Source organism: Podarcis muralis, chromosome 7 (genome assembly GCF_964188315.1).
Source record: "Podarcis muralis chromosome 7, rPodMur119.hap1.1, whole genome shotgun sequence".
NCBI classification, from domain to species: Eukaryota; Metazoa; Chordata; class Lepidosauria; order Squamata; family Lacertidae; genus Podarcis; species Podarcis muralis.
The window spans coordinates 30,958,764-30,985,549 of NC_135661.1; positions in this window are offsets into that span (position 1 = coordinate 30,958,764).

Below are 26,786 nucleotides of genomic sequence, written 5' to 3' on the forward strand. Positions count from 1 at the left end.
AAGGGGTACAATTTTCTTTTAAAAAAATTGATGTCAAGCTAATCAGCACAGATCTTTTTTTCTAATACCCTATTTGCTAATTAATCTGAATGAGAAGTGAGTTTACTCACCCCACCCTGTTCCACAAAAAAGATGAGCAATTATTGCACATTATAACCATGACTGTATCCATTACTACAGTGGTACCTCAGATTACATTCGCTTCAGGTTACATACGCTTCAGGTTACAGACTCCGCTAACCCAGAAATAGTACATTGGGTTAAAAACTTTGCTTCAGGATGAGAACAGAAATCGGGCTCCGGCAGCGCGGCAGCAGCTGGGGGCCCAAAAACTAAAGTGGTGCTTCAGGTTAAGAACAGTTTCAGGTTAAGAACGGACCTCCGGAATGAATTAAGTACTTAACCCGAGGTACCACTGTACACTGTATTACTACTGTTAGAACATTTCATTATAATTCTTACCATTTATTATTATACAAATACTGTACGCATATACATTCCAGGTTTACTAAAGTAATCAGCCGATGAACAGATAACCAAAAACGCAGCTAACTGTATCAAATATGTACATCTTAATAAACATAAAATTATTCTGCAGAGATATAGGACATCAAAGAACTCAACTCCTTTTTACGTATAGTATAGTATAGTATAGTATAGTATAGTATAGTATATATGTGATATATGTATTACATATATGTAATACAGTGGTACCTTGGTTCTCAAGCTTAAATCCATTCCAAAACCAAAGCGTTCCAAAACCAAGGCATGCTTTCCCATAGAAAGTAATGCAAAACAGATTAATCCATTCTAGACTTTTAAAAACAACCCCAAAACAGCAATTTGACATGAATTTTACTATCTAACGAGATCATTGATTCATAAAATGAAAGCAATAATCAATGTACTGTACTATAAAATTAATAAGACAGCATTGTAGATGATAAAAATTAAAATTATTTTTTTTCCTTACATGCACTGATGATAGTCATTGTTTGGATGGGGGGCTTTTATCCATTTCCACAGTCACACAATCAGTAGCTGAACTGGGTTCCACACAGTCACAAAAACAAATTAACCGAAAAAGCCTCAAAAACAAAAACGCAAAATAAATAACAAAAACAAAAGTGCCAAACTTAATCTGTTCGGGAACTCCGTTTGACTTCCGAAATGTTCAAAAACCAAGGCGCAGCTTCTGATTGGTGCAGGTGCCCTGGAAACAATAGCTGACAGCCACATCGGTTGTTCGGCTTCCGAAAAACGTTCAAAAACCAGAACACTTACTTCCGGGTTTTCGGCATTTGGGAACCAAGGCGTTTGAGAACCAAGGTACTATTGTATGTATATGTAGAAGCATATGATTAGTTGGGTTTTTTAAAAGAATGACAATGCACGAGTAGGGCTGGAGTGGGAAACTAAGCTTTGTTTGCATTTTAATGAGAAACTTCCATATTCTCAGTTTTTGAACCAATATGCAAACTGAAGGATAGCAATCCATCAACACTTGCAGTTCTCGAAATTCTGCAATGTGGTTCTCTGGAGACTGAGCCTGGGACCTTCTGCATGCAGAGCAGGTGTCCCACCCCAGTGAAATACTGTATGAGCCACCATTGGGGATACATGTGACCCCAAAGGAGTTGCCAAGCTTGGCTTTATGAATGTATCAAAAACTGCAAAAGAGGAGAAAAAAAGCATATGATGGGGAAACTTCTTTTACAATTGTCAACATTTTTTTTTTAAAGTAAGCATCTGCAGTTCAAAGAAAACCCATGTTTTCTTTTCTTTGGTGAGGTGTTTATTCTAATAGCCGTGGTTATTTCCCTTGTTTCCTCAACAAGAAAGAAAGAAATTATCCAATTGCTTGGAAAGTCACAATTCAGGTATATTTATGAAAACACAATTACTTCCTATCTTCTCTCTTAGATTAGGAAGGGTTTCTTTCTTTCTTTCTTTTTTCTTTTTGGTAGAAATGGGTTATTTTTATACTCAGCAAGAGAAGTGTACCTAGTTAGGGAGAGGGGGGGAAAACCCCTAGACAACCTACTTTCTGCATTAATAAATAACTTCTGAATAGGGAATTTTCTTTTATTCCTCTCGCTACACAGACAAATGAATCTTGGATCAGCAGAACGGGCAATTGCACATAAGAACAGAGGGCGGTGTAGCTAATTGTTAAGGAAGACGAGCCGCTAAGCAACTTCTGAATTTGCCCACAGTGCCATTTCATCCAACCAGACATGGCAACCTTTCGTTTTGCTGATGATGTCACAGTGCTCCTTCTACTGAACAGCAGGGCAAGGGGTCTCCTGAAACACCAGAGAGTCTATAACCAATATCATATAATCCAGGGATGGCAAATCTTTGCCCCTCAGATGATGTTGCACTACAACTCCCCTCACCCCTGACCATTGACCATGCTGGCTGAGGTTGATTCATACCCTCCAACATCCTGCCGATCAAAATCATGATGCCCCCAACTCCACACAGAACCCAAGAGGGAAAGGTGTGGGATGTGAAACACATAGCAGTCAAGTACAACATTCCTAGAGTGGACATGCTAGGGGATGCTCTGTACCAGCCAGGAGAAAACTTTCCTGTTTCCTCCTGAGCTGTGACAAAATTCCTCTGCATGTGACTAGAGGTGGGTGTGATCTAATTTGCCTCTCTCTCTGCCCTGGGAACAAGAGCAAGGCAGGGAGCACACCTCTCTCTCTTTCTGCTCTTCTCCATTTTGTTTTTCTCTATGCGTGAGCAGAGGTGACTGCCTGTCTGCAGTCACTTGGGACTAACTTCCTTATGGGATAGTTCCACATGTATATATACTCTTGCAACCTAGGTCTGCCTTCAGGGATCTAACTGTGAACTGAATGAATGTGAGTAAACTACTTTTATATTCACTTTAATAAGATTGTCATGTCGTGCATATTCTTTTTAAGAGGGACAAGAAGGGATCTTACCAAGTATCCTATATAGGATAGACAAACCTGCAACAAGCAAACCGCTGTGCGTTTAAAGGGGAATGTTTAAACTCTGCTAAGACATAGAACTTGCAAGTTAGGAAGGATCTCATTAAGCAATATATCCTCTCCTGCCTCCTTGAACATTCCCACAAAAAAGGGGGGCACTTATTTCCACTCCTTTCACTGCTAGACCTCAAAGCCCCAACCTCATGTGAGCCACTCACTTGGTGTGGGACAGTGCAGCCAATAGCATTGGGAGAGTCACATTGACAGCCTCTCCAGTGCTACTTGTCTCTCCTTGCCCCTCCTGGCCAGGTAACAGGTGGCTGCCTCAGTCACAGAGGCGCAGATGCCTAGAGCAGCCTGTACTGGCCAGCCTCCTTGAGTGAAGCCAAGGAGGCCATTCTCTGAAGGGCATGAAGGAAGGGTAGGCTTCTTGTTACTATATATCTTACATGGCTGCTTCTTTTTATATACAGTGGTACCTCGGGTTAAGTACTTAATTCGTTCCGTAGGTCCGTTCTTAACGTGAAACTGTTCTTAACATGAAGCACCACTTTAGCTAATGGGGCCTCCTGCTGCTGCCGTGCTGCCGGAGCACGATTTCTGTTCTCATCCTGAAGCAAAGTTCTTAACGTGAGGTACTATTTCTGGGTTAGCGGAGTCCGTAACCTGAAGCATATGTAACCTGAAGCGTATGTAACCCGAGGTACCACTGTATTTTAAAATTGTTGTATATGGATGTTTTAAGATGGTCTATATCTGTAATGCCTAATAAAGATTTGGAGAAAGAAAGAAAGAAAGAAAGAAAGAAAGAAAGGGTAGACTGCGATCACAGATGGAGTCAAACAATGATGCAGGACCATAAGGAGAGCCTGCAGCATCTTTTGGTCTGGGGCTCTGGTGCATTTCAGCTAACTCAAGGCAGAGCACTGGACCAAAACCTGGAACATTCCAGGAGCCAATAAGAGATGGATTTTGTAATTCCAAGAGCTCCCGGTCAAATTGGGACTGTTGAGGGGTATGCAGATGTGAGTTAGAGTCCAACAACATCTGGAGAGACTCAGTTTAAGAATGCAACAAGAGCTCTGCTGGATCCATCCAGTCTGCCATTCTGTTCGCATGGTGACCAACCAGATAGATGCCTTAATGAGAAGCTCACAGGCAGGACCTGAGCAGAAGATCACTCTCCCATCTTGCAGGTTCGAGCAATGGTATCCATTGGCATGCTGCCTTTGAACCAGGGATATAGAATATGGTCCTCCAGATGTTGTCAGACTCCAACACCTGTCTGGTTTGTCCATTGGCCATGCTGGGTAGGCCTGATGAGGACTAGAGTCCAACAACATCTGGAGGGACACAATTCCCAATCCTTGATAGAAACAATATGGTTTCACTTCCTCCTGGCTCTCAGTCCTCAGGGGATTTAAGCTTCATGGGGGCAGTTCAAAACAGATTTTTATCATCATGGTTATTGCATAACCAAAATATTGTGGCTCAACAGCTAGTAGGATGAGCCAGTACTTCTGTGTGTGGCAAGGTGGAGCAACAAAGCCACTTCACTGTCACCAGCATATGTGGGTGGATACTGACATGGGGTGGGTTAGTGGTGAGGCTGAGGTAAATGCTTATACAGGCATGCTCTTGCCCTGAGCTGCCTGCGTTATTTGCTGTGCTATTTTAATGGGATCGTGTCATTGCGTATTTTGATCACAGATTTTCCTATTTTATTTTACTACGGGAGTATTTCATCGTGAATTTTAACTATGGTGTAATTTTAATTATTCCGTACTTTGACAGTGCAGTGCAATTTTTTTTAAAAAAATATTTTGTAAACCACTTAGAAACCATCTTGGCATTAAGTGACATATAGATAAAAAATGTAAGGCAGGACCCTCTTGGTTTTGGCCCCCAGGCTGTGGAAGAAGTGTCTATGCTCCTCCCCTCCAGCTGACATTCAGTTTGCAGCTAAAAACTGCGGTCAGTGGCTGAATTTCTGTTTTTCAACTGGCTACATTAAGAAATGTTTTTATTTATTTTACAAAAATGATATTGTATTATTATTATTACTATTATTAAAAGGTAAAGGTACCCCTGCCCGTACGGGCCAGTCGTGTCCGACTCTAGGGTTGTGCGCTCATCTCGTTTAAGAGGCCAGGAGCCAGCGCTGTCCTTCCGGGTCTTCCGGGTCACATGGCCAGCGTGACGAAGCTGCTCTGACCAGCCTGCACCAGCGCAGCACACGGAAACGCCGTTTACCTTCCCGCTAGAAAGCGGTACCTATTTATCTACTTGCACTTAGGGGTGCTTTCGAACTGCTAGGTGGGCAGGAGCTGGGACCGAAAGATGGGAGCTCACCCCGCCGCGGGGATTCGAACCGCCGACCATACGATCGGCAAGTCCTAGGCACTGAGGTTTTACCCACAGCGCCACCCGCGTCCCTCATTACTATTATTATTTTATTTTAAATCAAGCCTTTATTTGTTAGATGCCCTAGGAAAGAAAGGTGGGTTAGGATTAGGGATGTCAGAGAATTCCAACAAAAAAGTGAGTGGAGAATGCTAGTGTTTGCCGATTCATGCCATGCCCAGAATGGAAATCAAGTCAGCAAATATGATTTGCCGCAGTTGTTGCTTACAGTCTGCAAAAAAAGAGTAAAGTACCTGCTTAACATGTCAACCCTCCTTCCTCCCAATCTGCATTGCATTTCCTTTGCATTGAAATGAACGGGGTGGAATAATGTGATGATCACATACCTTATGCAACTTGCATCTTTTTGCCATAGCAGGCAACATGACGAATAACATAGCGAGCTGCAGCAGAATGGAAACAGCACTCCGTGGTGCTCAGCAGACAGAGCAGAACGAGAAATTATGCCTCTTCCCATCCCTGTGTAGAATATTTTAATCAATATGATTTGGAGAATATAGGCTGTAAATGCATCACAGTGATGATGAAAACATTTGCGCAAAATATTGTATTTACTTGAAATACTGTATTTGTATCACCAATAGACACACTTACTTCAGTAAGCTAGCTGCTTATTTAATATTGGTGTATTTGTGTGTGTGTTTTGTGTGTGTGTGTCCATCTGTGTGCACACACAGAGGACTGTGATACATGAATGCCATCCTGTGTTTGTGGGTGACGTGTTGTTGTTATACAGTGGTACCTCGGGTTACATACGCTTCAGGTTACATACGCTTCAGGTTACAGACTCTGCTAACCCAGAAATAGTGCTTCAGGTTAAGAACTTTGCTTCAGGATGAGAACAGAAATCATGCTCTGGCGGCATGGCGGCAGCAGGAGGCCCCATTAGCTAAAGTGGTGCTTCAGGTTAAGAACAGTTTCAGTTTAAGTACGGACCTCCGGAACGAATTAAGTGCTTAACCCAAGGTACCACTGTATTACAATTGATAACCTGCCCTTTACTCCAAGGTCCCAGGGCAGGCTTCTTGGTGGTGGCACCTGACTTACAGAACACTCTCAGCCAAGAGGTCCACCTGATATGGTTTTTGTACCAGACAGACAGCTTGCTTTGTTTCCTGAGGCGTTTTTAATGCCTCGTGTTTGCCCAAATGATTTAGTTCTAAGCCTGGCTCTTAAGATCTTGCTACCTGGTGTTGTCATTTGTTTTACCTGTATTTTGTTTGTGTGTGTTTTCCTTTTATAGAAGCCACCCAGGGAATTTCTATTCGAAGGGCACTTTAGGAATTGCTGTAATAAATACATAACAATAAATGCAAAATGAGTTTGTGCGTACCTATAAAAAGCCTGATCGCTGAAAGTGATCAATGTCTTCTTTACTTTTGGAAGGCTGATTCTTGCATTGAAGGCACAAAATAAGCGTCAACCTGGTGTGCTTGTAATTCTAACGACACCAAGAAGCCCCACTATAAGAGCAGGGTATTCCCTTTCATTAGTATCTTATCCTAGGTGCATAAATGTACAATGGCAGATGGTTAGGAAAATGCGATTTGAAATAAACGGTGAGCTCTCCCTCCTAGATTTTGGCGATGTGGTATGTGTGTGTGTGCGCGCGATAAAATTAGGTCAAAGGAATTTTCATTTGAAAACAGCACTTTGTCTTATTATCTACAACACATGTCTTGCAAATTTGTAAATCTCGTATTCATCGGAGTAAAATTCCAAATCATAATGAATGGTTTAGACAGCATTATCATCAATTTTCTGCAGGTGCAGCTGTGAAGATCAGTCACTTCAATCAAAACCCTCTGTCAACTTCTTCAGCACTGTCATTTTTTACATTCAGATACTGCTGAAATTAACAAAAAAGAAAAAAAAGAAAAGAAAAGGAGAGAGGGAGGGAGGGTGGTGGGGAAAGTGTAGTAATTTTCTCAATGACTTTACATCTTTTCTGCCTTTGGGTGGTGCTTTTGAGCAGTGCAGCAGCTCTGTCTGAGTTCCTGTGCCCAGGCTGCATCATCGCTACATTTTTTTTTTTGTTTAGACTAGCATATTTCTTTCCTGAGATTACAAGTTAAAATTGCATTGTGTGGTTTAACACACATTACAACCACCTCTTAAGGCAAGAAAGAGGTGGAGAGAGGAGAACAGAAAGAATGAGACCAGCTCCTGAAAATGATTTGTAAAAAATTAGGATTTGTGCATCATTCGTTGCAAACAGGAAGCTTGTCCAGGTTTTGTTTGTTTTTGTTTTTAAAAAAATGCTTTTGTACTAATATGATATGTTAAGCAACTGTTCACAACATCGAGGCTTTGTTACTAAAGTCTTCATAAGGTAAAGGGACCCCTGACCATCAGGTCCAGTCGTGACTGACTCTGGGGTTGTGGTGCTCATCTCGCTTTACTGGCCAAGGGAGCCGGCATACAGATTCCGGGTCATGTGGCCAGCATGACTAAGCCGCTTCTGGCAAGCCAGAGCAGCACACGGAAACGCTGTTTACCTTCCCGCCGGAGTGGTACCTATTTATCTACTTGCACTTTGACGTGCTTTCGAACTGCTAGGTTGGCAGGAGCAGGGACTGAGCAACGGGAGCTCACCCCATTGTGGGGATTCGAACCGCTGATGTTCTGATCGGCAAGCTCTAGGCTCTGTGGTTTAACCCACAGTGCCACCCGCGTCCCTAAAGTCTTCATACAAGATCTTAAAAAATTACACACAGGCTAAGTTGCCATGCTTTGCCTTGATTGGACATTTGGTCACTTATTTAAATTCTGAGGGTTGCCACCTTTGGTCAAGCAAAATAAAGGATAGCATGGGCAAAATATGGGACAGATTGGGGGGAGGGCTAAAATTACTTTACCTGGTGCTGAAATGATGTCTAAGTGCAAGGAAGAAAAAGAGGGGAGGCACGCACTGAGAGTGTATTTAAAAGCATTGGCGTGTTGGGAATGAAACTATTACGCCCTGCATAAATCTCATTTTCTGAAATAGATATCATGAATATAATCAGAGAGCAAGAATTTGAGCCAACTCACCACCACCTTTGCAAGGAAGGAGTTTTTGGGGCAACTGGATAGAATATCATCTGAATGATTCCACTGACATTCCTATGAATTAAATGGCTGCTTTTACTTTTTTTAAAAACTGAAAATTCAAGGAGGGGAGCAGAAATAGTTTTGTGTGTGAACGGGGAGCCTTTATCCCAGGCCGTGTCCAGAATGTGGTGTTGGGGTATGAATGTTCAGACCCCTGGGCTTTCATTTGTGGGGTGCCCCAGGGCTCTGTCCTCTCCCCCATGTTTTCTAAAATCTAGGGGGTCTGGACTGGGTGTTTACCAGTATGCGGCTGATACCCAGATCTACCTCTCTTTGAAATTGGAACAAATGAAGGCAATGAATGTCCTGTGTGAGTGTCTGGAGGTGGTTGGAGGATCAATGGTGGCTAACGGATTGAGGTTGAAGTACTGTTTTGGGGGCACAGCGGGTGGGCGGGGGTGGGGGACTCTCTGGTTATGTATGGGGTAACTGTGTCCCTGAAGGCCCAGGTACCCAGCCTGGGACTCATTGTGGACTCACAGCTGTCCATGGAGGCATGGGTCATTTCTGTTTCCAGGGCTCCATCCAGGGCTGTGTCCAGGGCTACCAGCTCCATCTGGTACTCCGGCTGAGACCCTACTTGCCTGCGGACTGTCTCTCCAGAGTGGTGCATGTCCTGGTTATCTCCCGCTTGGATTACTGCAACGCGCTCTACATGGGGCTAGCACTGAAGGTGACTTGGAAGCTACAACTAATTCAGAATGCGGCAGCTAGACTGGTTACTAGGACCATATAACACCGGTCCTAAAGGATTTTCACTGGCTCCCAGTACGTTTCTGAGCACAATTCAAACTGTTGGTGCTGACCTTTAAAGCCCTAAACTGCCTCGGCCCTGTATACCTGAAGGAGCATCTCCACCCCCATTGTTCAGCCTGGACACTGAGGTCCTCCCCCTCCGAGGGCCTTCTGGCGGTTCCCTCACTGCAAGAACTGAGGTTACAGGGAACCAGGCAGAGGGCCTTCTCAGCAGTGGAATAGCCTCCAATCATATTTTAAGTAGTTAAGAAATACCTAAAAAACAATCAGAATACAGTGGTGCCTCGCAAGACGAAATTAATTCGTTCCGCGAGTTTTGTCGTCTTGCGATGTTTTTTGTCTTGCGAAGCACGGTGTCGGGAAAGTTTTGGAAAAGCTTTAAAAATCACCAAAGTCTTTAAAAAACTCAAAAAAAGGCTACCACACTGCGTTCTATGAGTTGCTCCTCGAAGTCAAGTCGCAACTGTATTAACGGTGTTAAGAAAAAGGAAACAAACTTGCAAGACGTTTCCGTCTTGCGAAGCAAGCCCATAGGGAAAATCGTCTTGCGAAACAGCTCAAAAAACAAAAAACGCTTTCGTCTAGCGAGTTTTTTGTCTTACGAGGCATTCGTCTTGCGAGGTACCACTGTATACTATTTTAAATGAATCATTCTACTTCCCAAATCAGTTTGATCTATGATCTGCACTCCTGCCTTTACTTTTCCACACACACATAGGGACACATCTATGCCATTGAGATACCTGCTTCCATACTTTCCCTGAGAGAGCAATTAGGGTACTACTTTTGGCCTGAATTCCTGCTTATGGATGATTATAGATGTATATCTATGTTGTGTGTAGTAATAGTAGTAATATATACATGTATATTCTTGAATAATTATGCACCCACACAAGATGGACCATTCTGTCAATTCCACTTTTTCACAGTTTCTCATTTTTGCTATCTTAAATGCAGTACACCAATTTTCTGCGTCTGTTTGTTTTTTGCTTTGTTGTGTCCTCTGAGCCATTCATCAGGAGTTTAGTGCGAATTCCTCCTGAAAAATATACTGTGTGATTTTCCTAATGCGAACATTTTATTTTTATTTATTTAGTTTTGCAAACAATCTCCCCTAATATATGCAGTTTCATACACCTCCTGTGGTAGAATCACAACATTTGGAGAAGTGTGAATTTTGAAGGGCCACTGCGTTTTGGTTCATGCATTGTTTTGGGAAGTATGAGTTTAGGGAGGTTTGTATTAAAAAAATACAAACTGAACCAAATTTATTCCACATTCCACACCTAAACACAGGAAAAGGGATGGAGAGAGAGAGAGATGTTGGGATTTTACATATAATTAGTCTTTTAAAGAAGGATTTGTACTGCTGTGGGAGATGCCTATTTTAATTCTGATTCTCCCCGCCGCCCCGGCCTCACCCTGCCTCTATCTCCTCACCCCCAGTTCCTGCCAGTTGCAGTAGCATAACAGACTTGTATTTGGCTGGGTTTAAAGTGTTTGACTTGACCTTGTAAATGCTTATTCAGGGAAGCAATCCCATGTTGGTAAGGGTCAGCTTTGACATCATGTTGAGTGCATAATTTTTCTCTTACAAGAAGCTTCGCAGCCCTGTCCAATCACCCAGCTACGGATGTTGCCTGGGCTTGCCTCACTGTCAGGGTCACAATTCCAGGGTCACAGTTTCTGCAGAGAAACTGCCTTCATCTTCCAGCCTTCATCTGCAGGAGGGGGGCAGTGGGAACCAAGTCCAATGATAGAAAATGGAGGGCGAACGACCCTATGAGGTAGGTTAGGCTGGGAGGCAGTGACTGGCTCAGGTGAGCTTAATGGCCAAGTGGTGATTCGAACCCTGGTCTCCCAGGTCCTAGTCTGACCCTCTAAGCACTCTACCACACTGGCTTCCAATGCCCTCCCAATATTTCTCAATATTTCTCCAATGAAAATAGGGACGTCCCATTCCATAATAATAATTTTACTATTTATACCCGACACATCTTACTGGGTTGCCCCAGGCACTGGGCAGCTTCCAATATACAGTGGTATCTCGGAAGTCGAACGGAATCCATTCTTGAAATCTGTTCGACTTCCAACACATTCAGAAACCAAGGCGCAGCTTCTGATTGGCTGCAGGAAGCTCCTGCAGTGAATCGGAAGCCACGGTGGACATTCACGTTCCAAAGAACGTTTGCAAACTGGAACACTCACTTCCGGGTTTGCAGCATTCAGGAGCCAAAACGTTCGAGTAACAAGGCTTTTGTCAACTAAGGTACGACTGTAAAATATATATATATAAGAAAACATTAAACGTTAAAAATCCCTTCCCTATACAGGATTGCCTTCAGATAGCTTGAGGGTCGGATAACTCTACACCTTCCAACATTTTTCCAATGAAAATAGGGACATCCTGATGAAAAGTGGGACATTCCAGGATCAAATCGGAAACCAGGATGGCTTCTCTAAATTAGGGACGTCCCTGGAAAATAGGGACACTGGGAGGGTCTGTTGTGAGAATATGGAATAATCTGGAGAACCAGATTATTGTGAACCCTGAACTTGTGGCTGGTCTCCTCTGCTGGTGGCTTCTGGAAGCTTGTCTTCCTCTTATAAATAAGAATTGCCCTTAAAATAAAAGCACAATTTTGGTTTCAGGTTGCTTTTTATTTTATCTCTTATCACTTATTTTGTCGGTGTCATTTAAGATCAGCCTCCCAAAATTGCTCTTTATTGCTTTATTTTTCTACTTTATTGTCTCTCCTCAGGTTTAATTTGTCAATAATACCTCAGCCGTTCCTCCTCTTACAATGCACAATTTTTCTTGAATTTTAATAGCTCTGATAGAAAAGCGTTTGCTTGGTGTAGTTCTTAATGTTTAAACGCAGGGCGTATAACGGCATTAAAATGTACTTTGAAGTGAACTTTAGTGTCTTTCTATCAATTAGACTAATGCACACAGAATACAATATCTATCTATCTAGGTATATATACCCAACCCCCAGAGGATATGTAACATTTATTTTGTTGTGGATGTATAGATTAAGAGGGTTTTTGCTTTTTTTATTATCCACAGGGAATAGAGATTGGTATCATGGCGATTTACTCTGCCGTGCAAATGAGCAGGACCTGCTTTGTTGTTGTTGTTGTTGATCTCCTGAAAATAATCTGAAACAAAAGAAATCAACGTGGACATGATAACATAATTCCTTACAGATGCCGCAGCATGCTCATTTGAGAGAGTGCGCCGGCTTGCTTTGTTAATCGGGGTAAAAATGTCAAAAACCAAGAACGTTATCTCTCTGCCCCCCTCCTTAATAATAATAATAAAAAGTATAATAGCATTCAGGTATGCTTGGGGTATTAGCAAAAGTGTTGACCAAGCAAAAAGAGAGACTAGACAAATGTCTTCTCATTGTATGAAGCATGAAGGCCATGATAGATGATTTCAAACAACAAAGTGCAGCCACTGAGACAAAATTAGTGTTGTTTTAATTACCAGTGTCTGCAGTGTTATCTATCCATAACTGTCTTTGAAATAGACTGTCAACGGAGAGGAACAGAAACAAGGCCTGGACTAATTCTTGCAATGTGGGATCTCTTATCTGACAGCAGCTGCAATAACCACTGCTTTTAGGAAATGATTTTAAGGCATTGTGTGAAACGTTGAGATCAGCAGCCCTCTCCACCCTTCCCCAAATTTGTACACACAAACACACACCTCCTTAGGAGACCAGAAGCAAGAAGCTATTCTTAAATGCTCTTCAGGTGATGGGTTGAAAGTTGGAGGAGGGCTTTCCTTTTTTCACCTACAGTTTACACCTGGCAAGCTGTGGTTTCTGTCAGTTGCAAAGAGCAGCCTGACACCGAGGATCAAGAAATATCCTTTTATTTGAAAATAAATCGATCCTTGAGCTGGGTCAGGCCCGCCTTCATGTTTTGCTCTCGGCTACAAAACTGGCATCCATGGCACTTTCCTGAAGCACAGCTGGCCTTCAAAATCTGCACTTATCTGAATGTTGTGGTGCAGTTTTCTAACCAAAAGAAGAGAAAAAAGTGTACAGAACTTGCATATATTAGAGAGAAGTTCACCTGGGGGGGAAATGTTCCTAGTGGAAATGATGCATTATATCATGGGAAACTGCTTGCAAAAATGAGTATATGAGGCACAATTGCGTAACAAGATGTGTATCTTTAAAGAAAAGTGGACACATTTTTGTACAGCTTTTAAAAATATATAAACTGGAATCCTATATGGAAATGTGGGGGAAATGAGATTGAGGTTGGAAAAATGGGGAGCTGAAATTGACGGATTGTGTCCACCCCCAGCTGGGAGTAAACCCCATGCAATGCCATGGGACTTACTCCTGAGTAGACGTACATTGGCCGGCAACGCAAGAGCATCTAACATGAAGACAAGCCTTCCATCCTGAGTTTCAGAGCTTGCAGCAGATGAAAGATAGGGCAGCTTTGGAAAATGGCTTGGCGTGGCCCAGGCTACAAATGAGCAGGCAAAGCAATCGAGCTAATAGATTACAGTAATTATCCAATCTTTGGCTAGTTTGTATTGGCAAACTATAAATACAGTACACATTAGAACAAGGTGCTTACAGAATGTACATGAAAGGTCAATGTAATTTGCAAGTCGCTAGTCATTAGAATATGCTAAAAAACCATTGCTTCGGGCCTCAGGATTTTTTTTCTTTTTCTTTTTAAAATGATGAATACATTGATTATTAAGTAGCAGAGGAAAAATGTGCCCGAGCTACTGTAGTGCTGTGATGGGTCGCTTTATTTTGGGAAGGAAATCAACTAAGCTTCAGAATGCATGCATTCAGAAATATAATTGCAGGGAGGCACATTCCTCAGAGGAGCTTGGCCCATATTAAAAGCAAAAACTTGAGACATGTTTGTGATAAGATTACTAATAAATCTCTGGTAAGTCTTAGACTCCTGACAATAACATGGCAACAGAGCACTTCATCTTCCCTGTGCTTTAGAATTTAAGATCGGTCACAAGCCATCTAAATTACGACTGATCCTAGGCAGATGCAGTGCCGAGCTAGGCTGCGTGCCATAAATCTCCCGTTCCTTATATGCAAATTAAACTCCATTTTAAAAGATAATTTTTCACACGGCGGCCGCCTTTTCTTTGCAGAACCCTCGACGGGGAGGGAGCCCATTTGGGGTGTCCGTGGCATGCCAGCAATAGGTGAATGGGGAGGTGGTGATGGTGGAGAAGTGGGGAGCATTACTTAGGGTACCGTTTGGGCATGGGCAAGTGGGGTGTGTGTGTGTCCCATAACTTATTTAAAGTTGAACAAAGCAGAGGGGTGGTTCCGGCCCTGCTCTGGCCTTGCTCCCCCGCAAACAGCTGTGCTGCTGGCCGCGTTATCTCCTCGAATTAAAAGTCTGCTTTGTTTACACCAAATGCATATCCTCAAGCCCCTTGGAGCTTTTGTAGCAAAGTGAGATTGAGCTATCCCTAGGGCTTGCTAAGGAAAACAGCGTACAGAGTGCCTAACCAAAGCAGAATGGGAAAAGATACAGGCCACTCTCCCCCATAATGAGATTAGCATTCTAAAGAAGCACCCACTGCCCCATGCTTTAACATAAGAAGAGGGCTGCTGGATCAGGCCAATGGCCCATCTAGTCCCGCATCCTGTTCTCACAGGGACTGAACAGCTGCATGCGAGAAACCAGCAAGCAGAATTCAAGCCCAAGAATGTCCCCAATCCTGCTAAAAACATTCTTGTTTAGAAAAGCCGGGTGCTTAGAAAACTGGTGTGAATCTTAACCTGTTTTAGTATCTTAACTTTTTCTATGTTTTAAATGATTGTTGTACATTATATTGTTTTGTTTTTTTGGTAAACTGCACTGTTCTTGTTTTTTTTTACAATCAAGCAGCATATAAATTTTACGAAACAAGCAAACAAACTGCAAAGAGAGTGTTACAACAGAGCACACTTCCATTCCCCCATTTGTATCTCCAGCAGAAATGGTCTGAAGAAGTGAAGGGCCCTCATACCACCCATTTGCCTTTCACTCAGCTTCCATATTGCAGAAGCTTTATAGAAGATGTGGCCCATCGGATGCTGTTTTATTCCAGCTCCCCATCATCTCCCAGCCGTCGTGGCTAATGGCCAGGGACAAGGAGAATTGCAGTTGACTTGCAATGTTTGGAGGAGCCACCGCTCCTCGACCCCTGCTTAAAAGTGGGGAGGGACTTGCGCTTTCAAGTTGGAAGAAAATGTGGGGTCAATGGATATTTCTGCAAGGACTACTTGTCAAACTGAATGCAGCTTCTTACTTACTCATCTGTCCACCGCCACTGTTTTCCTCCTCCCCATTTTATCCTCACAACAGCCCTGTGAGGTAGGTTAGGCTGAAAGTGAGTGACTGTGGCCCAGGATGAGCTTTGTGGCTGAGTGGGGATTTGAAGTCTGGTCTCCCAGGTAGTCCAACACCCTAACCACTACTCCATGCTGAAAGAGCTCACCTGGTAAACAATATCCCTGCACCAGGGATGGGGAACCTCAGAGCCCAATTTCTATCTGGCTTTTGGGACTGTTTCATAGCCCATAATCCCAAGCAAACACAGCACTTACCAGCTCTGTTTCGCAACCTCCGCAAGTGCTTTTGCTTGGCTGGTCATGTGTCCTTGAACTGTGATAATCCCTCTCCCTTGCCTGGAGAGAGAGAGAGAGAGAGAGAGAGAGAGAGAGAGAGAGAGAGAGAGAGAGACAGAGTATACACTAACCTACTGTACAGAGGTAACACCTACATCAGTTGTTCTGTCCATTTTTGGCTCTGGCCCTGCCCACCACTGGCAAGCGGCCCCCGGAAGGTTGGTGAGAAAGGCGTGCGGCCCTCAGAACAGAACAGTCACATTCCTTTTGAAGTGGGTCTTCTTCCACTACAAAGCCCAGGGAAATTCAATGATATGAATTTATCAGAATGTGCATTAAGGGGCAACACTCCACCAGGTGAAGGATGTATAAATATATTTTACAGTTCCTAGCTCCCCATCGTAAGAATGGTTCATGAGTGGATGGAAATTTACAACAGGTGCTTATCAAATGTGAAAATGCTTGCAAATCAGAAACAAACTTCGGAACTATAAACATATTTCAAGGATGACTCATGCAAAGAATATGCTCGATAGGAAGGCAGGGTGATTATATTTAATTTTCTTTGTAGGGTCTGTCTATATCGAGAAGGGGCAGCCCTCATTCTTGCACACAGAACTTCCGAGCAGGCTATGAGAATCGCAGGAAGGTTGATTACTAATTAGAAGTGTATTTCTTTGTGTGATTCTGTCCCCATATATGGAAGCATGTGGAGGGATGCATGCGTCGTCTAAGGTGGAAGCACATTTTGCAATCTTGGAATAACTTTTTGTGTGTGATGTTATGCTCAAACGAAATGAAAGTATGTACTACCAATGTACTTACTGAAGCTACCTTGGCTCCATGTGCTAAGCTGTCAGATCTATGCTACACCTTCCAAAGCAATGGTGTATTATCAGGCTCTGGACTGACACCCCCCTCCACCTGAACTGGCTATTGGGAACAGTTCTGACCATAGAGGGACATAGGAAGTAGCATTTCTAAGGGCTCTGCAACGGGATACATTTCTATTCCTCTTTTTAACTTTATTTTTCAGTTCTTAAAAGTACATATAACAAACCATGTCGGTGTTGGCTATTTTGAGTCCTACCTGCACCCCCAGCCCCCCAAAATTTGCTAACTTCAATTGCGTGTTCAGACTTCCCCCCTAAATAAAATCACACTTGACTCAAATTTTAGTTTTGGTTTTTGGCAGAATTTAGGCCACAACTTTCTTGATTACAGAAGGTGAGTGGTTGCATAGGCTCTGGTTCGACTAGCTCCCTGCACCCTTGCAGGCAGTGCTGACCCAGGGCACTAGCATAGGTCAGCCAAGGGTGAACACCTGGGTAGTTGAAAAGCTGGGAACAGACTATGTTCACCACCCAGATGCCCCCCTGGACTCAGGCACGGGCACAACCATCTCTTGGGGGTTGACCAAACCATTTGAGTCCCTGGATTCCTTTAAAGGAATACCCTTCACATAGGGATGGCGAGACCACTGTCCCATCCATATCATCTAATAATAATAATAATAATAATAATAATAATAATAATAATTTATTATTTATACCCTGCCCATCTGGCTGAGTTTCCCCAGCCACTCTGGGCGGCTTCCAATCGAGTGTTAAAAATATTAAATATTAAAAACTTCCCTAAACCTTGAACCAGTGCCTATCTGCAACCTTACAAGTTGTGATGATTTGCTACGCAGCAGGCAAAACCCAAATGGCAACAGCCAATCAGCCAAGTGGGGAAACCTACCAATCGGGTGTTGTGGCTAACCAATCCAACCCACCCACAACACAGGAGGTCAGTCTCCAGGTCTCACCGCAACACGTGTCCTCTCTTAGGGAGGACACCATTTTTCAAAACAGATGTCTCGTAGGAAAAAAAATGAAAAGCAAAAAATGTGAAATGGCTAAATTTATTTTAAATGGCAAGAATAAGTAATAGAACAACATTTGATTATCTTCCTCAAATACAGAAGAAAATGTTTCAGCGCACACAAATCATGTTGAACAACCTTGTGAAGCTTAAGTCTCTTAAAAGTTTCAATGTCAGGTGCATCCAAATCTCACTTTGCATGCCTTTTCCTTTGTGGTTCTTTTGGTCACAAATTCCTTCAGGTCAAGTGCTGAAGACAAGTCCATGTGATATAGTTGCCAAGATTCAGGTGTGACTGTAAGGTTTAAAATTAAGTGCATTCTTGCTTTCTATGTTTGACCATGGTATCCTTCTGGATCATCTTTGGGAAATGCGGTTTGGGGCACTGTATTACCGTGGTTCCAATCTTACCTTCAGGACCGAGTTCAGAGACTAGCATTGGGAGAGTGCCAACTGAGGGTGAAGGCAGCAACTATGAAAAATGAGGAGGCGGCTCTGAAGAATCCAGCTGGTTCTTCCTTTATCAACTGTTCCTGCTCCTAGCTTTGCTCCTTGCTTGTGGGCTTCCTGACTGGTCACTGTGGGAAGCAGAATGCTGGACTAACAGACTAACAGGACTCCAGCCTGAACCCAACAGGACTGTTCTTAGCTCACTAGGAGAGCATCTGTTTTGCATTCAGAAGGTCCCATGTTCAATCCCTGGAAGCATCTCCAGGTAGGCTGGAGAAAGCTTCCCTGTCTGAAGCCCTGGAGGGCTGCTGCCAGTCAGTGTTGACAATACTGAGGTAGATGGACCAATGGCCTGATTCAGTATAAGGCGGATTCCAGTGTTGCTCTAGTCAGTGAGAGATGACAGTAGTGGCCAAGATGGTTTAAGTTAAGCTGATTTAAATAGCCATTTTTAAAAATACTGAAGTGGTTGTTCATTCTCTCTTTCTGCTATCCTGAAATGTATTCCAGACATAATTATGATGAGTGTACGTGCTGAATGTTTTGCTCTGTTGGTATCTCCCCCCCCTCTCTTTTTTTAGTATACCCTTTAAGGTAGGGTACTAGATGCACTTGTTATGCAGACAGTAATTAGCCTGTTACAGAGATATTAATTAACATGTTAGAAATGTTTCCTTTATTAATGAGAAATTCGCACATTCTATTTAAATTAATTTGTATAGTTTAAAATTAATTTATGGTGGCCTTCGATGACCTCGGCTCTGCTAAGACAAAGCGGGAGTATTGTAGTGGTGGTTAAACCAGTCATTAAACATTTTATGCAAATAGTGTTTGTTTATAAACAAATTAACTGCGAGGATTTTCAAAACAGGTGCTGTGTTGTGAATGCGTACTAAATGATGTGGTACTGAAAGAATTAATTAGACCTTCAGATGTAATTAGTCGCAATAATTTGCGTGATTAGCGGCTTGGTTAAGAACTAAGACACACACACACACACACACACACATATCGCAATGCTGGCTGTTGTCGCTGCAGAAGCTTTTTGTCTTGCGTGCAGTGAAGGCGAGGGTTTTGCCACGTTTCAGAAATTTCTCCAAAGATTGCTGACAGTGCTGGAGTTAATTGCCAAGTATCCTATGGGGGTATCTCTCTCTCTCTCTCTCTCTCTCTCCACCCTTGGCTCCTTGCAAAGTATGTTCAGTGGCAACAATATCGTTTGTACTTCAATGAATTTTTAAAACACAAAGTTGTTAACCTTAGATCTTCGATCTCCCAGGGGACATGCCAATGCTTGACATGTCGAGGGTTAAAATACAGCCCATGATTGTTAGGAGCCAAAGTGCTTTCAACTGCCCTCCTTTTTTATGTTTTTCTGATGTGCACCCCACTGTTAATACTGTACTCTTGGTTGGGCTACATGAATGTCATATGAGAGAGGCTGGATTCAAATGGTTTGGTGGCTGCTTAATTGTTATAATTCAGGCACAGCAAACGAATCTGTGCAAAGCCCAGCCTTGACCCTCACCCCTCCATCTCTTCACCTGTGAATGAGCACAGTGGACCTTGCAAGTTATTGGTACACTGTGGTGTAGTGGTTAAGAGCGGGGGACTTGTAATCTGGTGAACCGGGTTCACGTCCCCGCTCCTCCACATGCAGCTGCTGGGTGACCTTGGGCTAGTCACACTTCTCTGAAGTCTCTCAGCCCCACTCACCTCACAGAGTGTTTGTTGTGGGGGAGGAAGGGAAAGGAGAATGTTAGCCGCTTTGAGACTCCTTCGGGTAGTGATATAGCGGGATATCAAATCCAAACTCCTCCTCCTCCTCCTCCTCCTCCTCTTCTTCTTCTTCTTCTTCTTCTTCTTCTACAGTGAGACTGGCAGTTTAGCAGCAAGAAAGTTACAGACTGTTCCTTGACCCCAAACAGGGTCAATTGCCAAGGGTTTTTTTTTTGTTTTTTTGTTTTTTTGTTTTTGTTTTAAGCTCTAAATCAGGAATGGGGAACATTTTTGTCATGGCAGACCAGATCATTATGTCTTCCTATGGGCCAACATTGACAGGTGTGTGGGACAACCCCCTGTCAATCACATCATGCCATTATAATGCCCGATGGCCAAGAGGTTGTCTCACCTGCCTGTCAAAGGCCCTTCACCAGAGGCTGACAGGTTACTACTTCTATGCAAGTGGCTTCTCAGCAACCAAAGGAACAGCAACCAGCACCATGCAGAATTGGCTGGTAAGCGTGAAGACCCAATCTTGTTTGGTGCTGCTTTTGGGTTGGGAAGAAGGAGAGACTGGGCGGAAAAGGCCATTCCATCCTCATCCCTATCTTTCTCCATGAAGATACTGATGCACATAGAGACCTATAAGCTCAGCTAACTAGCCAGGCTAGAGGCCTTGTGTCTGTTGTTTCTTTGTAAGTGCCTTATCTTGTGCTAGGAGCAGCTTTAGTCCCAAGGTTATAAGCAACATTCCGAAGTGTCTACATTTGACAAGAGAGAGTCCTTTGTTTCCTTGCCTAAAAAGGTAATGAAGGAAAGACCATACATGGTACAATTAGTATTGTGTTGTAACTTTAGATTGGAGGAAGTTTATGCATATGTATTGCTTTAACAAATAACAGCTATGTATATAAAGCAGGCCCCACCCTTTTGGGCTTTGCTCAGCTTTTGGAGAATGATCCCGCTGAGCCTTTATTGCTGGCGCTAAACACCCTTTGTTTTCTGACTGCCACGTGGAGATTTCCTTCAGCCTCAAACGTTAATTTTGCTACAATACAGATGCCCGGCGGGTCCCTTTCTCTGGCAGTTTCTCCTTCTCCCCGCCCATACGTGACACAGCTTCCTGCCTGATGCACCACCCCCTAACAGGCCCCGAATGCTCTGAGCCCTCCCAACCCAACCAGCCGCCATCTGGGGCTGTCTCAACGCAACCTGACCAACATTCGGGCCCCTCTGGCAAGGCCCGTTTGGGCTAAGGCCTTGTCTAAATTCAATTACACACTGTGGTGTAGATCCTCTCTAATGTGTAACCCCTCTTTAAAGTGCTAATTGTCAGAGTTAATAACTTATTTTTCACGATAGCGACAATTTGGGTCATGATAATATAATCTCATTTCAACCTCCCCCCCACCCTTGCAATACCTTTGTGAATATGCAAGGAAGCTGTGATCTTCTATGACATATTACTGACTCGATTCTCTCTGATTTTTGAATGGAATGAGTATAAAGAGTTCTTTGATCTTAGTTTTCTTACGAGTACTATTGCTATTTAATGTTTAGTTGATAGCAAGCAGGGCTTGAATTATAGAGTGTTTTGGAGAGGAGGGGCTTTCCCCAGATACTATTTTTAGCAGACTATTGGTGTGTGTGTGTGTGTTTGTGTTTGTGTGTGTGTATGAAGATTTGGTGAAAAGTGAGAGAAGTCAGGAGGTGGGAGGTGGTCTCCTTACCTTCCCCCAAAGAATCGAAGCACTGGTGGGGAGGGAAGTATTGGAAAACTGTCCAATTCAATTTCTCTTTCTCTTTTTACGCAATTATTTTTTATTGAATTTTGGGTGTGATAGTTGCATATTGTTGGCATCCATCTGTCACAGGACACAGTGGAAGAGTATGTCTTCAGGGTTGAAGTCAAATCATTCGAGAGTTACAGCATCCGCTGTGGGTGTAGAGACACAGGTGGCGCTGTGGTCTAAACCACTGAGCCTCTTGGGCTTGCCAATCGGAAGGTCGGCTGTTCAAATCCCCGTGGCGGGGTCAACTACCGTTGCTCTGTCCCAGCTTCTGCCAACCTAGCAGTTCGAAAGCATGCCAGTGCAAGTAGATAAATAGGTACCACTCCGGCAGGAAGGTAAATGGTGTTTCTGTGTGCTCTGGCTTTCATCATGGTGTTCTGTTGAGCCTGGCAACATGGCCAAGAAAGCTGTCTGTGGACAAACGCTGGCTCCCTTGACCTGAAGGCGAGATGAGCGCTGCAACCCAGGGGTCCTTTACCTTTTTATTTTTTAACCTTTAGAGGCCAGTATGGAAGAGACATGTTTTATTGGAAGTGGGGCAGATGAAGACATCCAATTTTGCTGCTACAGGTGCACCATGATGTTTCTCTAACATAAAATACAATATGTATGATGAAAAGCAAATTCAAAATACAGTATTGTTTTATTTATACACCTCTTCATTGTAAGAAAGAAGAAGCAAAAGTGGTTTATAAAAGGATAAAACAAGAAAACCAAGAAAAACTCATAGCAGTACTTTAAAACATACAGAATACTAGGGCATTGTGAAGGAATTCCTGTATATACATGAAACCCACTTCCGATTTCAAACACATGAATACACTGGTTTCCTATTATTGCAGCTTCTTTGTTATTGTTTCTCCACTTTCTTGTTACAGGAATCAGACAGTAATGGGTCAGACAACAATAGCAACAACCACAACAATTTATATAAGGCACACCATATTATATCCTGATTTATACCCTAGTTTTCATTTTTTTTTCAACCTCCAGGTCTCCACACAACCACATCAAATCCTCATGAGAATCCATCAGTACTTCAGTGTGAATTTAGGAGACCCCTATTCCCCGCACAGAGATACAATTTCTAGAGCGGTTTGACAATCAGGCTCTCTTTCCTAGGAATCACAGCTCTTGGAGGGAAATGGGGGGAATTTCATAACAACTCTCAACACTCAGTTCCCAGGGTGCTCTGGAGGAAGCCATGACTCTTTAAAGTGGTATACCACTGCTTTAAATGAATACTGTAATCACAGTAAAACAAAACAAAACAATAGCATCGTCAAGTGACAGATACCTCATTTAGGGAGACATGTCATAGGGGCCAACCTGATGTGCATAGAGAAAACAGCACACAATAAAAACTGGGAATGATGGACATGAACCCAAATACTTCACTGGGTGAGTTATTTAATTAAAATGAACTAATTGCTACAGATGGAGTTGGCCGTCATTGAATCATTGAACAGAGCACAATTAATTGGTTTATTTGCAAGGGAGTCCTAACCATACATGTGTTTAAGCTTTTGGCAGTTTCGAGAGGAGAGAGCCCTACGCCGTTCCTGAAGAGATGAGATGACCATGAGAGTAATGGGATGTACTTGGTCAAGCTGTTCACTGGTCCTTTCCCACCCGCCTTCCCTTAAAACGTGATGTTTCAAAAGCAGCCTTTCAAACGAGCCCTTTCAAATGAGCAACATTAACATTGGCGTGTTATTGGCCGGCCCAAGACAATTTGGAACCTGGTGGCACCAAATGGTGCCTTGAAGAGGTGAATGAACATCTACATCAGAAACAAGGGAATAAAGGTGGAAAGAGATCAGCAGTGCTCTTATTTACCAAGAGACTGATGTTGAGGCGGCATGGGACGGAGCTGCCAAGGAAGTAGCAAATATGGCCTCCAAGGATCACGCCACAGCCATTGCTGCCACTATGGTGCCAGCAGGAGGTGATGCAGTCCTTGGAGACGGGATCCACTGCTCCTGTGGATACTGCTGCCTGAGGCAGTCGCCTCACCTTGCCACATGGATGAGCTGGCCCTGTTTCAAAGCATAGCTCAAGGCAATGAGGAACATCAAGACAAAGGATTTGAGATGCTCGTGCTAAGCCAACCAGTGCTGGAAGGCTTCAAAGAAGTGCCTAGGAATTTAGTTGTGTTCTGTATTTCCATCAGGCTGCTTGAGGAATTCAATATTTGTCGGTTCCAGGGCAAAATGACTTGATACACACTACTCAGGTGTATGTGCAGATCAAGACTTGGCCATCTATTGGATTTTGCATCTCTGCAAATGGCACAGTGCAGTTCTTGGCAGTTTAAATGCATCAATATGCATTTATAGATGTAGTTATGAGAGCCAGTTGTGTTCTTACAGTCAACCAGATTCCTCTACTGGGAAACCCGCAAGCAGAGGCTGAGCACAAGAGCACTCTCCCATCCTGTGATCCCCAGGATCAGGTATTCAGAGGCCTAACACCTCCAACACTAGATGTGATGGCTAAGAACTCCATTATTTTGTCTATATCCCTTTTGAAGCCATCCAAGTTAGTTTCCATCAGAGTCTGAGCTAAGATCTTGAATAGTATTAAAAACTCAAGCAAACAGGACAGAGCTGGCCTGGTTTCTGAAAAACAGCAAGAAAGACACCCAGTGTCTATGCAGTGTTTGTCATAGTATATGTAGTATATTGTGGCATTAAAAATATATATATATATTTGACAGGGCCCCTTCAGGTGTGATTCCTGCAATCCGACAGAGGTTTGGACTAGATGGCTCTTTGGGTCCCAGCTCTACAATTCTGTGATGCTATCAGGGCAGTCACACATGATCCCACTTTCCATACCATTTGCACCTGCACAAGTTTTGGGGTAGTCACATTGCTTCATTTCCAGTCGGTGCACAGAGGGATGCCTGCCATCTTCACTGTACAGTTTTTGGAGAATGTTGATAACACACCTTTTGCGCCTGAGATGTGTGCTTTCAGGACCCACCCTTTCCCTTTGATTGCAGTTTGTTATAACTGTTTTTTTAATACTGAATTTGATACAGTGGTACCTCGGGTTACATATGCTTCAGGTTACAAACTTCACTAACCCAGAAATAGTACCTCGGGTTAAGAACTTTGCTTCAGGATAAGAACAGAAATCGTGCTCTGGTGGAGCAGCGGCAGCGGGAGGCCCCATTAGCTAAAGTGGTGCTTCAGGTTAAGAACAGTTTCAGGTTAAGAACGGACCTCCGGAATGAATTAAGTTCTTAACCCGAGGTACCACTGTATTGTTGTAACAGGCCCTGTTCACCTGCTAGTGAAGGACAGGTAATAAATTGAAACCATCATCCTTATAATCATCACATCCCATGATGTCCTGCTGAAATCTCACAAATATTCTGGTTTATTTTTGCCCAGTTTTGTTGCACCAAACAACAATATTGTGATGTAACCTTGGGGAAACTAAGCAGAATATATGTGCCACCAATGCCCTATACTTGTATCGAGAACATACTGTGGGATACAATCTCAAGAAAACTCTAGCCTGGAGGGTCTCCATAGTGTGTACACAACAGAGCATCTGCATTGCATTTATCTTAAATTGCAATCAGCCTTGAGCCCTCAGGATAGGATGGGCTACCCCTCAGCTAAGTGTCTCTTTGGGAAAAGATGTTTCACGCTGGCATGGCGACGTTGAGTTAAAGGGGTGGGGCAGCTTTAAAAATGAGAAAAGCCTGACAGTGTGTTAAGCGAATGATTAATACCAACACTCAGCTTCAAAAAGCCATAAGATCTTTAATATCAACAAAATATATGAGGCTTCAGTTGAAGCTCTTATCTGAAGCATGGCATCTAGGGTGCTATTTCATCTCCTCTCGATGGAAGGCAACCAGGAGGGTAGGGAATAATTTCTGAGATCTCTTTCGCGTTGCCATGGGGCTGGTTCACACATGGAAACGGGGATGTTAATTCCCTCCACCTGTCTTTTGGGATTGCATGGAGGAGAAATCGCTGTCTGGATTGGGTGGCGCATGGATGACCCAAGCTCATTCTGATATACAGAGGGCTAACATAACCGCTGTGATAGACATCCACCAGCATTTCCCTACTGTACCAGGGTTTTTTGGGGAGGGGGTATGAGAAATTTTCTGAATTGAATAATAGAACCATAGAATTGTAGAGTTGGAAAGGACCCAAGGAGTCATCTAGTCCCCCTAATGCAGGAATCACAACTAAAGCATCCCTGACAGACGGCCATCTGACTTATGCTTAAAAACCTCCAATGAAGGAGAGGTCACCACCTTCATAGAACTGTAGGGTTAGACAGGACACCAAAGGTCATCTAAAATACAGTGAGGCTGTATTTTAATGTTTTGATGTATTTTAATCTTGTTTTTAAGTTGCATTTCAATCAATTTGTTTTTATATCGGGTGTTAGCTGCCCTGAGCCCGGTCTTGGCTGGGGAGGGCGGGGTATAAATAAAATTTATTATTATTATTATTACTACTACTACTACTATCTAGTCCAACCCCCTGCAATGCAGGAATTGCAGCTAAAGAAACCCTGATAGATAGTCATCCAACAGAGGTTAAAAACCTCCAACGAAAGACAACCTTCCTATCATAAAGCTGCTTTTCTGTTGTAGTTTGTCAAAGGGCTTCCCAAGATGATCGGTTTATTATTTCTATACCTCTAGCTTATATGCCCATTAATAATACCCAATAACTTCCTTTTGAAATCCTGTCCCCACCCTGTACCTAGAGCCTCCCTTTCCTAAACACCAAAAGATAACACTTCATTTGGGGCAGAAACCAAGTCTGCTGTCTCCATTGGGTGCTCTTCCCAGGGAATGGGGGTCTTGTCTTGTGTGTGTTCTTGAGAGGGCTTTCAGTAATGCAACACCCCTCCTTGCTGCCTGAAGTGGAACAATCTGAGCTGACCTCTTGCCCTCAGCTTGTGCTTGCTTGACCTGTAGACCTTGCCTCGCCCTCTTGAATGTACTTGGCACGTGCTTTGATGATCCTGCCCCAAATACCAGCCTCTAGGCACTTGCTGCTGTCCACAGTTCACAATACCTCTGATGGGAATGCTTCCCTTCCTGTCAAGCT